Below are 16944 nucleotides of genomic sequence, written 5' to 3' on the forward strand. Positions count from 1 at the left end.
ATCAAGAGCAAGTCTGGAGTCCAGTATTCTATTCCTGACTTTGCTATTGATTCCCTCTCCTCTGCTCTAATCACTAGGCCACACTGTTTTTAGCTCATTAACCTTCTGAGATTAACAGCTTTTAATGAAAATCCCAATGTGACTAACTTTATTCCTGCATTGGCCTCATTTCCAAAAAAAGTTTTCTACATCCTCAGCTTCCACCAAAATTAGGGAAACTACATGTGTACAGCACCTCTGAAAATCAGGCCAATATATGGCAGTCTGACTCTGGGGAAAAAGGTGTGGGAACGTTTGGTTAGAAGAGGGAACCAGGAGTCAGAAATGTAAGTTTTATCCCCCCTGCTATGGGCTTGTTCTGTGAGGTTGAGTAAACCACTTAAACTTGTCTGCACCCTAACCTCCTATTACAGATAGGTAAACTAATATTAAGGCACTTTCAACCCCAAATAAAGCACAAGTATTATACACTTCTAAACAATAGCCTGAGAGAACCAATGTAAGATTCCTTAGGAGTCAGATAAAACTTACAAACAATCTGATCTTCTAAGGGGGAGAGAGACAGGTACAAAATGCACTCCTGTCACATAACACCTCTTGGAGTAAGTTCATTTACATTCATTTATGTGCACAACAAATTTTATTTATTTTTTTAAAAATCACACTTTTCCTATTTAATCAAAACAATCAGAAATTAGGACAGATGGGAAGGAAAAATAATTGGAGCCAGCACTCATAAAAGGTGAATGCTAATTCATGGACAAGAACATTTCCTAGAGAGCCAGATGGATAAAGTTAGACCGTCCAAGGGCAGGACCAGTGTCTCAAACACACACTTTACATAGTAGGTAACCTAGACCATACCTTTCAAACTGGCAAGGTCATTATCTTATTTTAACTTAACACTCCTTGAATAAATTCCCCATTATATTGGCACAAACATATTTTCCTTCGGTTCAAGCCACATTTCTTAAAATTAATATATTCTTAAGGCCAAATTGAAAGAAAACCATGCCCTGATCTGTCTGAGATCATCTGTGCCCTCATTTTAGCACACTGGCTGTTATCCATTGCAGGATCTATTTCAAACTCAGTACTTTCTCCTTTGTAATTCCCTTCTAAGATTATAGTGACAGAGCAAATGCTAGTTTTTAGTTACTTTACACAGAAGTGCCTTTGAGATAATGCAAGATGACTCCCCTGACAATACATAAAATAGTCTAGAGATTATTCAGATGTGAAACATAGGGTCTAAAGAGGGTGGCCCATTTCACCAGAAATATAACTCCCCAAAATTCTCATATCCAGCCCAGTAGATTGAGCATGCGACTTGGAAGTTGGCACTCTACTACCCCTCCAGCTTGCTATTCATCTCCCTGAGCATTCAGGAAGACAAAGTAAAGTCCAGAGGTCAAAACTAAGTTCAGATCTTCCTGGAACAACTTTCCTACTGCTTGCATGCCCTGGCCTTGTCCTTTTGCTGAGCTACAGTTGGCAACATTAGAGGAAACAAAGATCACCAGCTGTCCCTTGCAATATGTTCTAGTTTCTCCATTTCTATAATTTCTATCTTTATTTAAACTACCTTAGAGTTTTACAGTAGATGGGACCACAGAGAGTAGATGAATGCAGCTAATATCCAAAGTACTCAGGAGGCACCACTCTCGCACCTAGAAAGATATTAGCTGCCAAGATGATATTCTAAAAGAAAGCTACCCAAGTCCTTTTTCGTTTTAAAAAACCCTATTTTCTTACAGTTAGGTACAATTTTTGGAGGTGTGGGGTTTTTTTGGTAACAATGGAAGATTCTATATCATGATGTGATCCGATTACGGACAGCCCAACAGAGAAAAGCCACAGTAAAACAAGATGCAATCGAGACCACTGAAAGTCAGCTTCCCCGCCCCCGCCCCCCCCGACATTGATGACCATTTACTCACAGAAGTAATCCCATTAAAGTCCAGGAGTAAGGGTTCCACGATCTCGCCCTGTGATTTTTTTTTTTTTGGGGTAGAATTATAAAAAGTGCTCTCCCATCGATTTAGCATGCCTTCACCAGACCCGCTAAATTGACACTTGCTGCATGGATTGCAGCAGTGCCAATCTACCGGCAAGTGTAGATATGCCCTAAATCCTGCAGCAGTAATTTGTTAATTTATACAGTAAGCAACATTCCCTCCCCCTAATGATTAGTTTAAAAAGAGCAGAATTTGAAAACTATGCAGAAACTGGAAAATAAAGTTTATTTTTAGAAGTAGAACAGAACTCTAGCTTCAGTTTAGATTAGAGTTTAGAAGATTATTCATTATAATTCCCTGATGTTAGACACTCATGACTTGCCACAAAAATATCCTTTAAGACAGGGGTTCTCAGAACAAATTTTTTGGTGGCCACTCTCACACTTTTTCCTAAAATACTTAATTACCTTTAGGAAAACCAAATACATATGCACATATACACGTCCAGATCATTGTAATTTGTTTATTGTTAGCTAGAAAGTCTGTTATGAAATGTGATATTAACAAACATGCAAATATCACATTCTACAGAAGACCTACTAAGCCCTGGCAAGCCTGGTGGTCAATTAAATCCTGGATGGAGGGTCGGGGGAGGCAGTGGGTGGCTGGAGCCTGAAGCTCCATGTCCAGAGACCGAAGCCCTGCAGACAGGGCCCAGGGACAGAGCTGGGTTGCTAGGTCCTGCCACTGCACAGCCTGAGCCCATGGACCCCAAAGCCTCATGGCCAGAGCCTGCTGCCCTGCCACCACAGGGCTGATGCCCAAAGCCTGAGTCCCACTGCCCCTGGGAAGGTGAGGAACTCACCAGCTGCCAGCTTCTCCAGCGTTGTGCCTCAGGTACCTCTGGAGGGTGGCAGAGCCCAACCCCTGCTGGCAGCCCCAGCAACCAACACCAAGGTAGTGCAACAGGAAGGGGCTGCTACTTTGCTCCCACCCCCACAATCACAGCCCAGGAGGCTGTGGCCTCAAGAAAAGCCCCTGGTGGCCGCATTTGAGAAACACTGCTTTAAGATGAAATATCTAATATACACACACACACCAGCACTATCTTAGAAAGGGGGCATCAAGTTCGGGGAGGGCAGGGGCAGAAAGAGACTCACCATTGAAAAAAATATTAAGATGCTGTTTTGTCTTGTCCCCACCCCAGTTGGATAATACAATAACTGAGCATACGCGAGTTGGATAACAAAAGCAGTTTCTATTCTGAAATACACAAGGGAAGTAAATTATTTGACTGTGGGAAACATAAACGTTTGAATTCCTGACTTCTGTGTGAAAAAGTCCCCCCCACACACACATACTATATTACATTTACATGACATTTTCCATCTCACACATTTTACTTTGAATTCCAAAATATTCAACAAATGGAATCCCTTCAAATCCTGGGCTGCATAGATTTACTGTAAATGAACTGTGGAAATCAGTATCCTTGTAAGTGAAACAGAATTTATCGTTTACTGACCTACCTAATGTTGGATTAAACTGGATTGGTCCTTAAGCAGTCAAGTAATGTAAAACACAGCAAGTGACTGCTTTGACCTCGCGCATAACAAAAAGGTACACTGGCCATGCTTTATATGAAGTCAGACTGTGGAACGCTATTTGATTATTTTCACTGACTTATTGCAAAGAGATCTACAATATAAGCAGTTGTGATTGATTATACTGTAATTTCAAAAAAGAGCTAAATGTGTGTAGCTACAACGTTGCTTTGGGAGCATCAAGCTCTATCAGACTGAAAAAAACGCTCCCAAAATCACAAACATAGTAATGTAGTTTCAAAAGCAACACTGTGTACTCGAGTTAGAGAGACTTAGGGCTTCTCTACATTACCCGCTGGATCGACAGGCAGCGATCGATCCAACGGGAGTCGATTTATCACATCTAGTCTAGTCTAGACGCGATAAATAGACTGCCGAGCACTCTCCTGTTGACTCCGATACTCCACCAGGGCGAGAGGCGCAGGCAGAGTCGATGGGAGAGCGTCAGCCATTGACTTAATGCAGTGAAGACACCACTGTAGATAGATCTAAGTACATCGACTTCAGCTACGTTATTTACGTAGCTGAAGTTGCATAACTTAGATCGATTCCCCCCCAGTGTAGAACAGGCCTTAAATATGCATTTCAATCACACTTCTCCCAAAGATCCACACTGACTTTAATAGGAGATCCACATGTACATCTGAGGCCACTTGTACTATATAATGCCTAAGAACAGTTGCATATGTTTTACTCAAGTTGCATCAAACAGACAGGCTTTTAATTTCAAAAAAATTCTAATTTTCTACTTTCTACTGCAAATAAAGAAAACTGAATGAGGCACATCTTTGAAAATATTCAGAAAAGATGGATGAAAAGCCTCCATTTGAGTCAATTTATCCTTTTTGAGGGTTTCACAGGGGGTGGGGGTGGGGGTGGGGGAGAGTTGGGTTCCCTTGCCCACCAGGCAACATTAAAATAGATCTACAGTAGAATAAGCAGAAATGGCATTCCATTACTTTTTTCTTTCTTTTTTTTTGCCTTGCTATGCCGATACAGTATAAAAATCGTATTCTATCCTCAGCTTCCTTGTTAAAATTACAATGCATCAGGCAGCATATTGGCCCACTGGGATAGCGGGAAAATTACTGGCACCATATTGGCATTCAGACTTCATTTGCACAAAGGTTTTACAAGCTGTGACAAGCAGTTATAAATCTACGAAGTACAAATGCGTAGCCACAAAATGCGGCACTCTTCTCAAATTGCAGTCGAGAAATGTAAAGGCTATGCAGTGTAAGAAAAAAGTTCTTAGTCACCATCCACTATCTATATTTCAAGAAGGTGCACAATCAAAATAAGTTCACCACAGAGAACCTTTCTTTCAGAAAAAAAAGTATACAGGAACCAATATTTTATTGCACTCTTACTTCATCTGTCTATTTATGTAAGTCCATATTAGTCACTTCAGCATTAGTCACTTTAAGAATCACATTAAGGAAAGCAAAACCTACTGCCAGAAGAAATAAACAGGATTACACACTATCTGGAGAGAATGTCAATTTTGCCAATTGCTAAAGTCACAAAGTAAGAACACTTTTCATAGTAATAAGTGTTGATCTGAATAGTCACAGCTAATCCTGTATACTTACAGTTTGCACATTTCCAGTTTAACAGAAACAAAAAACAAAGAACAGAGCATTCAAAGTGCCTTGTATTTCATAGCATGCTAGCTAAGAGAAATATATATTATTTGGTTTAATGTAATTCAGAGACACTCACGGTATAACTTTCTGCAATATGGTATAACTAGCTTGGCAGAATTCAGTTTTTGTATACAACTTTGACTGATAACATCCATGTTTATTTTAAGCATTTTTTTTCAATTTTTATCAATTTACATTTTCACTGTTGTGAGAAACTATAGGGGGGTCAATTACTTAACGACTCAAAAAATTAAAGCTTTATCGTTGTTATAACACAAATTATCAAAATCTCATGTCAAAATATACAAAGTAAATATCCTTAAATTCAAATCCATTAAGCTCTGGAGCAGCATTTTTCTTACTCTGCTTATTGTAATATCATGTAGCTGACTTCCAAACGCCCCCTCCTGGCCAGGGGTACCTTGACATAGCTCTGTTCTGCTTTTCCCTGATTTAGGGTCCTTTTAAGAACTCTTGCTGTTCAAAAGATAGTTCTAACAAATCCCCTCTTGGGGTCCAATTTATTGAATCCTCCAGTACATACTGGCATTCTACGCCTCAACACTAGAGTGTCTCTCTTCTGATTAATCCAGAACAAAACACAAACTCACAGAGTTTTTATCCCAGTTGGTCTTTATAGGTTATGTCTATGCTGCAATTAAACACCCACAGCTGACCCATGTCAGCTGACTGGGGCTCAAGGGGCTTGGGTTATGGGGCTGTTTAACTGCAGTGCAGATGTTAGGGGTCAGACTGCAGTCTTCCTTACTTTTAAATATCTACACTGCAATTTTACAGCCCAGTAGCCTGGCCTGAGTCAGCTGACACGGGCCAGCCACGGGTGTTTAATTACAGTGTAGACGTACTCATAGTCTCTCCCCTACTTCATCAGCTTTTCCCCTCCTGATTCAGAAGCCTTCTTGCTCCCCACTGTATCTACAGACCCAGCTGCAGTTTCCTGGGCTTCCTCCCCTTTGCTGCAAGTTCCTGCACTTTTTATCCTGGGATCATCTGATTCAACCCAGGTGTGGCTCATCTTGCAATCAGGGCTGGCTTAGCTCTCCAACCCAGGGGCAAGCCACCCTTTTACACCAATCTGGAAATCTGATCATCAATGGCAATATTTTTTGTCAGTTTGTGTGTGTATTGTAAAAATTGACATTTACCAATATGTAATGATAAAAATCTAATTCTTTCAAGCCTAAGTCTGACTAAAGATATTTGTGGTTTGAATTGCAGTACAGCATTATTTATAATGCAATCTTTAGTAGGCTCCAATGAAATCAGCGTTCCTTGTTAAGAAAGCTGAGGTGAGTTTCTTGTTAAGAACAATTTAAAACTACACAGTAGATTATAGAATCAGAGTTTACTTTCTTTAGCGTTATTTGCCTCTAGCCATCTGTCACCGACTCATGAGCACAACTTAGCATCAAATGGCCAGTGCAAAGTCCAAGGCAGCTCTCAGTGAATCCTGACCTGTGGAAAATATCTTGCCAGAGGGAAAGAGAGAAGATACTGGGGTGTTCGGAAGACTGCAGAGGGAAGAAGTCCAGTTACTCTGAAAATATATTTATGCCAGGCTGTCACACTTCTTGGGGCTTGGTTTACTGCTGTGGCTCTAAACACCTCACTATTTCCCTTCAATGTCTTTTGAAAAGATATCACTTGACTAGAAAAGCAAGAAAATGTGAAGTTAATGGCAAAGGGTCCTCTTGCAGCACTTGTATTCTATAGAATCTGCTGACATGTTAATGGAACAGCCGTAGATATAAGGTAAGTTGTGCAGCAGAAGTTTAATAACCCCTGCTTTAATATATAAATACATTGCTTCATATTGGCGTATGCCAATGTACAGCAGGTTTGGAACTGGCCCAGAATGACCGGACTGGAGCAGAAAGATCAAACTGTGTACTAAGAATAGGAGTGGAAAGTTCTGCTACAAACCTACACATTTAAACAGATTGTCGCTGGGTTTTTTAAGGTTGTGGTTAACACAGTGGCTACTGTCTTGTGTTTATCGTCTCCAACAAATTATAAATAAAAATTCTAAAACAACTTAAAAATTCAGAAACCGGAGAGCAACTAATGCATTTAGGAATATGTAGTAGCTTTTAAGAACAAAGAGGCTACAGAGGAGTTGTGAATAAATGCATATTTTGGAATGTATACTCATTCTTACAGATCTGCATTATTTACTCAGAAGCTTATAATGGTTCCCTCTGTAGGAAACGTGGATTTCTGACATAAAAATTCCTGCGCAATTTCAGTAAGTTTTCTAATAAATCCTTCTTCAATTTTGGATCAATTACCTATTGAACTTTAAAAATTTTGAGCTGTATCAGTCTAGCTGCATTACATTCCTGTTAGTTCCTAAAAGAAACAAAACAAGAATTACGTGCTAAATACTTTCTACAGAAGTGTACTGGAAGTTAGTGTACAACATGGCATCCAGGTGTGAAAACAAGAGTTCATGCTAACAAGTTCCAACACATCATGGCAAGTTCCAAAATACCTAACCCAAATGAAGAGCCACTTAGTTGGGGCCTCCACTTGTTTGTGTCCCTGTCATCCCGCATTTAAACCGTACATTGTATGTGTCTTCCTAAAATAAACAACAAACATTTGGTGCAGGGGAAGTAAAGAAAGGCAAAGGTAGCCTGTGGGGAAAAAAGGGAAAGGCAGTTTCGAAAGGCTGTATGTGTGTTTGTAGGGACAGACTGACAGGTAGGGGAAAGGATCAGATAGGAACAGCAGGCAGCATTAAGTGCCCCAATGGGGGAAGAAAGGCTCTGTATGAAGGCAATAGGAGCTGACAGGAAGGAGTCAGAAGGTCAGCTACAAATCCAAATAGTAGAGTCACCAGAGCAGATTGGTTTTCTCCCGCTTGCTGGGCCGCTGTGGTGCATCAAGGGAGTCCCTGGTCATCCTGAGCGATATAGGCCAACCAACGAGCCTGGCTCATGAAGAAGAATGGGAGGCGTAAGGCATCATTTCCAAACTTAATTTTTTTTTTTCATCCTAAAGTTGAAGTTTTCCACAAGAAGGAGAGGGGAAGACCCATAAAACCACATACACTCATGGATCTTTTGCATCCCATGTTGCAATGTCCTGTTTTCTTGGGTTCACATAGCAAGTTATTCCACTGATTGTGAAGCATGAAGATACCAGACACTGGGGACACATAGCCTTGCGGCTGGAAGTCATTTCTTGCCACTCACATTCCATAATCCCACTGAATTATGTGTGTGGATCATCATCAACCATTATCCAGCTGAACATAAGGTGAATTCTTCTTGAAAATTCAGACTGCAGTTTGGAACAGTCTCTGGCTTATTCTAAATGTTATGAGGTAGGAATAATAATTACTAGAGTGGATACAACGCACAATACAACAACTATGTTATCAGTCAGTAATTTATTTTTAAACACATATAGTTTAAAGAGCAGCAGCCTTATGCATTGTCCGTAGGAAGAAAATTTCTTCTTATGTAACCTGTGTTCCTTTAGACTAGGGCATCAGTTTTTTTTAAAGATACAGTACATAGCTTAAAACATTAAATGGTACTACAAATTTTTTCAGCTTTAGATTTTTTAGAAATCTAGATCTTTATTCCTGAATGTTAAAAAAATTAAGATAACCACATTTCTAATTCTTCTACCTGTTCTAAGCTCAACCTATGAGCTTCTTATTTGGGATCAGTCATGTTGGGTAAGTAACAGAAAGGCTGCATAGATGCTCTGAATTGGCTTGCTATTTAAAAAAAAGTTATCCCTGTGTGGTTCCAGTCCACTGTCATTAATTAGATCAACCTACAGTTCCACAGAGACCGTGCAAGTCATGTAAGCCTGTAATCTGTCAAGTCCTTCCAAAAACATTTTAGTAGCTCTCTCAGGAAGCCCTTGTTGTGCAAGTTTTGTGCTCTGTGTGTTCTGATCTAAATTCTCCTCATTCCCAGTGCAAATTTCAACATATGCATATTCTCTGGATTAAAAAAAAAACAATCTACCTGAGAGTTCCACCAAGTGTCATTGAGAAGTTGGGGTATTATTCTTCCTTTTTCCTATCAACTAACCATTAGGTAGTTGGTGCATGCAAAAGAACCCTGGAAGATCTGCAGCTTGCCTTAGGGCTGTGTTAGGTATTCCTTGGTACTCAGGATTAAGTCACCTGCTGCATAGCCATACATCATAAATTTAAGATGATTGGAGTTGGAGAGTTCTCTGATCATTTGTCATCATGTCTACAATATGTCTTCCTTGTCATATTTTGTCAGGATTTTGATGGTTTAGACACAACAGTCTGCATTTTTCTTTTTGCACATAGAATCCATACCATGAGCTTTCCCCCCCGTGTGGATGCCTGTCGCTATTATTTGGTCCTTTCTTATGTTCAGTAAAATGTGTTGCATTCACACCAGTGATGTTTCATTTAACTTTTCCCTCTATTCACTTACAGCACCTGCTACAGGATGTGAGAGTGTAAATCTGACCCAAAAAGTATATCCCGTGCAATGTGCTTGAATAATTTCTTTGACTGGACATTTTATGATCAAATGAAGGCATTGGTGTTGGCATAAAGATAATTTCAATCTTGTCAAGTTCAAGTTTTGGCCTTTTAATTGCTTTTAAGTGGCCTAATCACCAATTGACCTTTGCCTTTTTTTCCCTCTCTCTCATTTGAAGGAGACTGTTCTTGAGTGAAATTAATATTGAAGATCTGCTAGAAGGTCTGGGAGAGGGACTTAAATTGTAAGTGTGTTTTGATGGCAATACTGGTGGCACTGAACACACTTCAGTTACAGACTCATAAAAACCCATATTCTGCTTTTCCATTTAGTAGACTGATTCCTGCAATAGTACATTAAATCTTGAAGAATCCCAAGAAACAGGTTTTCTACATGTTTTGAAATGAAAATGGATCTGTTCTATCTTACTATTTAAAAACTCTCAACAAAAGCATTCCGTTAGAAGAGTTATCTATTTTCATTACATCATTCCATTCAGCAAACTGTTTCCTCTCTCTTCTTTTAACTTTAGGCCCATTGAATCAGACACAATCACGCAATCTGGAGTCACCCATTTGCAATATCAATTAGCAGATTCCACCCTTACTAGTGTTTGAATAAGAAACCACCACCTAGTATATAGTACAGCACTGGGAACACTGGAAAAATGTGGACAATCAAACTAGCTTTATATAAAATCAGATACTAGACTTCCCACCTTCCAGAAGTGCCTAATAAACCAAGCCCCACTTCCTAATGAATCCAGAGCTCCACTCACTTCCCCTTCTGATATCCAATGAGGAGCTTACTCCACCCACTTTCCACACTCTCTTTTGATAACCATTGACTCTACCTCTTCCCCTTCCCCCCATGTTTATAGGTTCCTCACACACAACAAGAATAGTGGTAATCTCATCCCTTCCCTTTTATTTTTTTTAGAATAGCGACATTTTTATGTGCAAATCGGAGCTTAATGTTTCTAGTACCTGCAAGTCTACATTACGTTCATGTCACACTGATAAAACCCATTGGGTTGCATTATTTCTGCAGACAAGCAATTATTCAAACAACCCACTTTGTGGGATTGAACTGAGAGGATTAACTGAGCCACTGCAGCTATAATGCTAGAGCTTTCAGTCCATTTTAGCACTGCAGCAGAGCAACATGACCTGATGCACAATAGATAGAGATAAGCCAACCTCCCAACAAACACTGGGGAGCAATTACAAGCAAGGGCATATTTCCAGACTCCCAGACTGCCTAAATAGCTGTGTCCCTTTGGGTGGACACTAAACAATTAAAACGCCCTCTCAGGAGAGGACAATGGGGGTCATCTGTCAGGAGCTGTCCAGAGGGACACACCAACACACCAAAAGACTCTACAATAGGTGTCTGAAGACCTAGACCTAGAGAGTAAGCTTGAGGGAGAAGCAGCTAGGCACACCAATTGGTTTGTTGTTTTAAGATCTGTTTTCTCTAGGTTTCATTCTAAATAAGTAATATTTTGCTTTAAGAAGGCTGTCTGGTCACTGATTACCACTGTCATTGCTCTTGGAGGGAACAGATGCACAGGCACTGAAGAGAAGTCAAGCCTGCTGAGGTAATCACAGTTGATCACAGGGGAATGCAGCCCAGGGCTAGTCTGACAATGGGATAATCATGCGATTTCATCCCAAAAGAAAGGTGAAAACTAGAGGCACAGTACCAGAGGGGAACGCACTCAGAGACCAGGAGAGGTCAGAGATCCAGTTAACCCATTCACTGTAGCCACCAACACACATTCACATCCAATATAGTAAAAATCTTTAGGCTAACGTCTGCAGCCCTTACATTTACATTGACTTCAAGGAGAATTTTCAGAGATATGACATTTAAAGAATGGAAAGTGCTTTGAGATACACTGATGAAAAGCTACACTATAGAAAAGCTAGGTATTATTATTACACCATATTTTTAAAAATAGACTCTTTTTTATACTAATCAGATGCTACATTATACTTCACATCAAAGTGTTTCTCAGTTATAGGAATGCACAAATTCATTTGAAAACAAGAAGTGCCTTTCTTTGTTACTCCTATTAGGAAGCCAAACGATTTTTAAGTGGCAAATAAATTTTGTTCCAGGTTATGAACTCTGCATATCTAGTTTTAGCCCACAGTGAATGCACTAGTTAATAAATTATAATATTTGTATCTCCTAATAGCTTTGAACAGAACTATTATAGAATCAGTGTAATTCATCTAAAACCCAATTCTGCCCTCAAATACACAGATGCAAAAAGAATCGGGCCCCTTAAATAGGTTCTCAATTCAATAGTATTTCTTCAATAAAAATTATACATATCTATTAAATATTTCCTTCAAAAATGCCTTTTAAAAGTATCTGTTCCAACCTCCTTTGCAACAAAGCTTCTTGCATAATAAATAACTTTCTAGCAATGTTTGCATGCAGAGTAGCAACACCATTTGCAATGCCATAAAATTCTGTCAGCATTTCCATTATAAACCCTTATTTCTTGTTTCTACTTGCCTATAAAAAAAAAATTAGAAATCAAATCACTCTGACCTGAAACTTGGCACATAATTTGAGCCAAAGATTACATTTCTCCTGTAACAAGTTTCCAATCCGTTTGACTACTTGATCTCTTCAAGTTCCTGATGTTTTTCTGAGTTCCTATATAACTTCAACTATCTACAAAGCTTCAACCAGGACACTCCACACTGAGTGAAACAGCATATGTTGAATATAGTGCATTTGGTACCACCTCTGTCATTGGTAGTAGGGCAAGTCTCAAACAGGTTACATGCAGGTGAGTAGATCTACAGGTCTTGCTAACATCACAGATGGTCTAATGAAGTGGAAACTGAAACTAAGGTCTTGTTTACATGGTCGGATAACATGCCTTATGAGGGAGGGTGATTTCTAAAGTGCACTAGGGAACTTTCCGTGTGCACAAACAAGGTCTGCACAGACCAATTAATGCACAACATTTGAGTGCACTTCAGAAATAATACCCCTACCCCATAATGCACATTGCTGCTCTGTGTAGACAAGCCCTGAGTTGGGGTCTGGACCCTGAGCAGCAGTGGTGAGCATACACCACAGATCTCTTGGGACTTCACCACTGGCTCAAGCTCTTGTAGATTAATCGGAATCTAAATTTCGACTGCAGAGAGCTCAAAAAGCCTTTACCCACAACATCATTGCAGAAAGTCCACAACTGCAAAGAACAGCCAAACTACAGTAAACTGAATCAAATGCTTTAAAAGTATATGGTGGAGGACAACTCTGCATGGGAAGAGAAATGGACTAGATGAATCAAAGTCTTCTGTCTCTAACTGCTGAAATGTTGTGTAAAATTACTGTAATATCTTGCAAGATGTTTAGGCAACATGGGTGAGTCCTATGATTCTCCATGTTTGAGGGTGGAGGTCTTTAAAAAAAATTTGCAACCACATGATAGAAATAAACGAGCAAGTTTGTATGAGGAGAAGAAAGTTGTATTTGTTCAAGTTTGATCCAGTAAATAATTAATGAGACTCTACTGAACAATATTTTGCATTTAACACCTGATACTGAGAGGTGCCACATATATTCCTCAGATGCTAAGTAGAACTGGATGAAAATCCATTCTAATTTTCCAGGGGGGAAAATCATTGATATTTCAAATTTTTGAAAATTTTCAGCCATTCTATAAGATGGTCAAAAAACAAAGGAATGTTGTGTGGAAGATGTCACAGACATTTTGCAAAAAGTTTCACTGGAATTTTGAAAATGTTGGACTAGCTCTAATGCCAAACACCCTCATCTCCATTGACGAGAAAGACAGTGGCGTAAAGCAACTCACATTGGGGCCCTTCAATTGTTAGTGGATTTTAAGCATTCAGTATAATAATTGAAACAATGATTTGCACTTCAGAACACATGACTGAGTAGATCTTTAAATAAAATGGGAGAGAGAAATTTAACTTTAGTAACTGAATACACTGAAATTATGTATAAGAATGAGTTGTAAACAAAACAGAAACTTTAGTGCAATTAAATGCAAATAAACATTTGAAGTTTTTCTATAAATGTATTGCTATTGTATTTTTGAATGGGGCTGTCACAGTGCATAATAAGCATTTGCTAAAGACTGCAGAACAGGGGCTTTACAGTCACATTTTCAAAAGTGATTTAGGCACCAAAGAGCCTAAGACTCATTGAAAGTTAATGGAAGTTAGGCTCCCAAATCAGCCAGGCAGTTTTGAAAATATTACCCCTTGTTTCTATCCCTGCAGGAATAGGTTGGCGCTGCAAGGAATATAACTTGTAAACATTCCACACACACAACTTCTAAAGAAAGAAAAATAACATGAAAAACCTCTTTGCTGTAGTGCATGCAGAAGTAAAAGTGAAGACATTTGTTTAGTGAAACTAACACAGACCAGTTCAGCCAGAACAGCAGCATTATGTTTCACAGTTCACTGTTGCTAAAGAAGATGACTGTACAACCTATGAAACTGCCAGCATCATATTTTGTGTAAAAAAAAAAAAAAGGTAATTATTTCGTTTTCAGTAATGTGTTTAGCATGGCACAGTGGAAAAATAACTCCAGAGTATTTTTTTAAAGAAAGGCACATGGTCCTTTCAAAAGGATGAATGCAACCGATGAAGTGAGCTGTAGCTCAGGAAAGCTTATGTTCAAATAAATTGGTTAGTCTCTAAGGTGCCACAAGTCCTCCTTGTCTTTTTACTAATTATAATCTATATCCAAATCAGAGTTTTTGTCAATGTGTGACACTGATCTCCGTTGGGATGGCACAGCCAGGGCTCTGGTGCACCGGTCTCCCACTTCTTCTTAAATCTATTTTACTGTGATTAATTTACGCACTGCATCTGTCAGATTTTCTGACCTCATTCTTATCCTTGAAAGTATTTCTGTTGATTGTTACAAACTTCTCCTCCTCATGCTTTTAACGCTCACAAAGCTGTAGCTCTGATAAAACTTCATTTGCCGTTGCTTACACCCCAAGCTCAGCAATGGATGTTCTTCTGACCGCTCTGCTTTAACCATAGCAACGCAAGAACTTAACATTTTTAAAGATATTAACACCAGGGGAGGAGGGAAAAGAGGAGGAGACGGAAGCAAGCCCAGGCTGCATTCATACAGCGCCTGGGAGAGCTTCCACCTGGAAACCCCTGCGGAGGATTGAGTTTGGGTGGGAACAAACGAAAAAAAAAAAAAACACACACACAAATGAAAGAGGGGGCTTTGCCCGCAGGAGCGTGCGGGTTTCGCGGCCGCCGAGCCGAGCCAGAGCGCTGCCCCACGCGGGAGATAAACGAGACGCGCCGCCCGACCCAGACAGCCCTGCAGAAGCGGCGAAAGGCGCGGCGGCACACCGGGGGCACCGCGTCAGGCCGCCAGAGGAAGCAGGCGGGAGAGAACTTGCTCTGCCAGCGCGCGCGCGCCGCTCCCCCGGCTCCCGGGAAGCCGGGTACCAGGGCCAAGCGAGCGCCCCGCGGGATCTACGCTTCCCCGGGACGTTAGCCGGCACCAGCCCAACTTTTGTTCCCCGAAGTTTACACCCCCGCAAGGGCCCTTCCCGGCCGGGACCAGCCCGCGGGCGACCCCCCCCCATCCTCTCTGCCCGCGCCCGGCGGCAGCAGCGGAGCCACCTACCTTGGCGGGTCCCGGGGAGCAGCGGAGTGTAATCCTGCGGCGCCCGCTGCCTGCTCCGGAGCCCGGAGCGCCGCCCTTCCCGCACCGCGCGAGGCGAGGCGGGGAGGGGCAGGGAGCGGGGAGGGGCGATGGCGCCTCGAACCCGCACCGGGCCGCCCCCGCTTCCCTTCTCCCGCCCCCGGTCGCCAGCCGCGCGACGGGGCTCGCCGCTGCCTGCGCCGAGCAGCCCCCCGCCCGCCGGAGCTCTGGGCCCCCTGCGAGGGGAGGCCTGCTCGGCGGGGGGCCAGGGCGCCTTCGCTGGGCTTTGCCCCCACGGGCGGAGCGCCGAGGCAGGAGGCTGGGTTAAGGTCGGGGGGGGGAAGACGGGCAAACGCCCAGGTGCCCTGCAGCCGCCGCGGTGGGCAGAGGATGGATCCCGATGGGGGTGAGCCTGGAAACGGCAGCTGCTGCCAACCCCCCCCCCCCAGCCCGAAACCCGCTTGAAGGGTGCCGGGGTGGGGTGGGGGGGGGGCGTGTAAAGGGCCCTCCAATGAAGATACTTCGGCCGGATTGGGGAGAACTGGGCGGGGGGACTTCAGACGGCAGGAAACTTGCTCAAGTCCTTCCCCGCGCCTTTCACGAGCGCGGTCGCCCTGCTTATTTCTTGTCGCAGTCTGGGCTGAGCTGCGGGCGTTTCTCCGTCCCGGTGCCCGCGTCTCCGGCCCTCGGCCTCCCTTCGCGCTGATTGCCCTCCGCGTGCGGGTTTGGGGACGGAGAGATGCGGGGGGGTGAGAAAAGGGAAGTCGTTGCTTTTACTAATCGTTCGTCTTATCACTCAGCCATCACCGGCTCGCCTGCTGCCGAGGGGCCCGTTTGCTTTTTTTTTTTTTTTTTTTTTTTAAAGCCGCGCAATTGCATCCGAGCCCCTTGCTTTGCTCTCTACGGAAATCACCTGGCTTGCGATGTGGCAAATGTGAGCACCCAAACCCATGCTGATTTCGCCCTGGTAAACAGGAGACCGGGACAATCCGGTGTTCCAGCCGGGTGCCTTCCCCGCCCTCCGGGTACCAAATCATTCTGCACCCCGGTCAGACCGATCTTTCCTTACCCAGTGCCGCCACCCCCAGCAGCCGTGTCGATGTCGTCCTTCGGCACGGAGAGAGACTTAAAAAGAAGTGCACAGCTATTTTCAAATAGCAAGAGGGTTAATTCCTTTGAGCCCCTGGCTGCACATTTTGAAGGGGGGGGGGATAACTAGACTCTGCCTCCTGCACGATAAAAAGTAAAACCTCGTTCGCTTTGCATGTTCTGGTAAAAGCTGATTAGTGCTGGGAGGGATTTAAGGCAATTGAAAGTCCAGGGGCAGCGGCGCGAGGGAAGCGTTACTAGAATTTACCGGCGCAATGATGAACCGACTGCATTAGCCAACGTGGTGCAACATGGACAGAAGCAAGAAGGGAATGTCTGCGGGTGCCATGAGGAGATTGCCTTGTGGGGCTCCTGTCTTGACTCTCCGTTCCTAGACTACGAGCAAACGGAAACCTTGATATTTACAAAAAAACCTTGACTCATCCAAACTTAAATAAA

General features: G+C 42.4%; 1 protein-coding gene across 4 annotated transcripts in view; it reads right to left on the reverse strand.

Annotated features, from left to right (window-relative positions):
* Positions 1–16609, reverse strand: part of CNTN3 (contactin 3) — a 261889-nt gene extending 245280 nt beyond the window's left edge. For 2 of the 4 annotated variants that reach the window (XM_073351135.2, XM_073351136.2), the window contains exon 1: positions 15379–15554. The gene's annotated coding sequence lies outside the window, so the exon portion shown is untranslated. Of the gene's footprint in view, positions 1–15378; positions 15555–16309; positions 16400–16465 lie in introns of those variants that run through there. The other 2 variants (XM_073351137.2, XM_073351139.2) reach the window with 2 other exon arrangements.
* Positions 16610–16944: the final 335 nt, after the last annotated feature.

The sequence above is a fragment of the Lepidochelys kempii genome, chromosome 7 (assembly GCF_965140285.1).
Source record: "Lepidochelys kempii isolate rLepKem1 chromosome 7, rLepKem1.hap1, whole genome shotgun sequence".
Classification (NCBI taxonomy): domain Eukaryota; kingdom Metazoa; phylum Chordata; order Testudines; family Cheloniidae; genus Lepidochelys; species Lepidochelys kempii.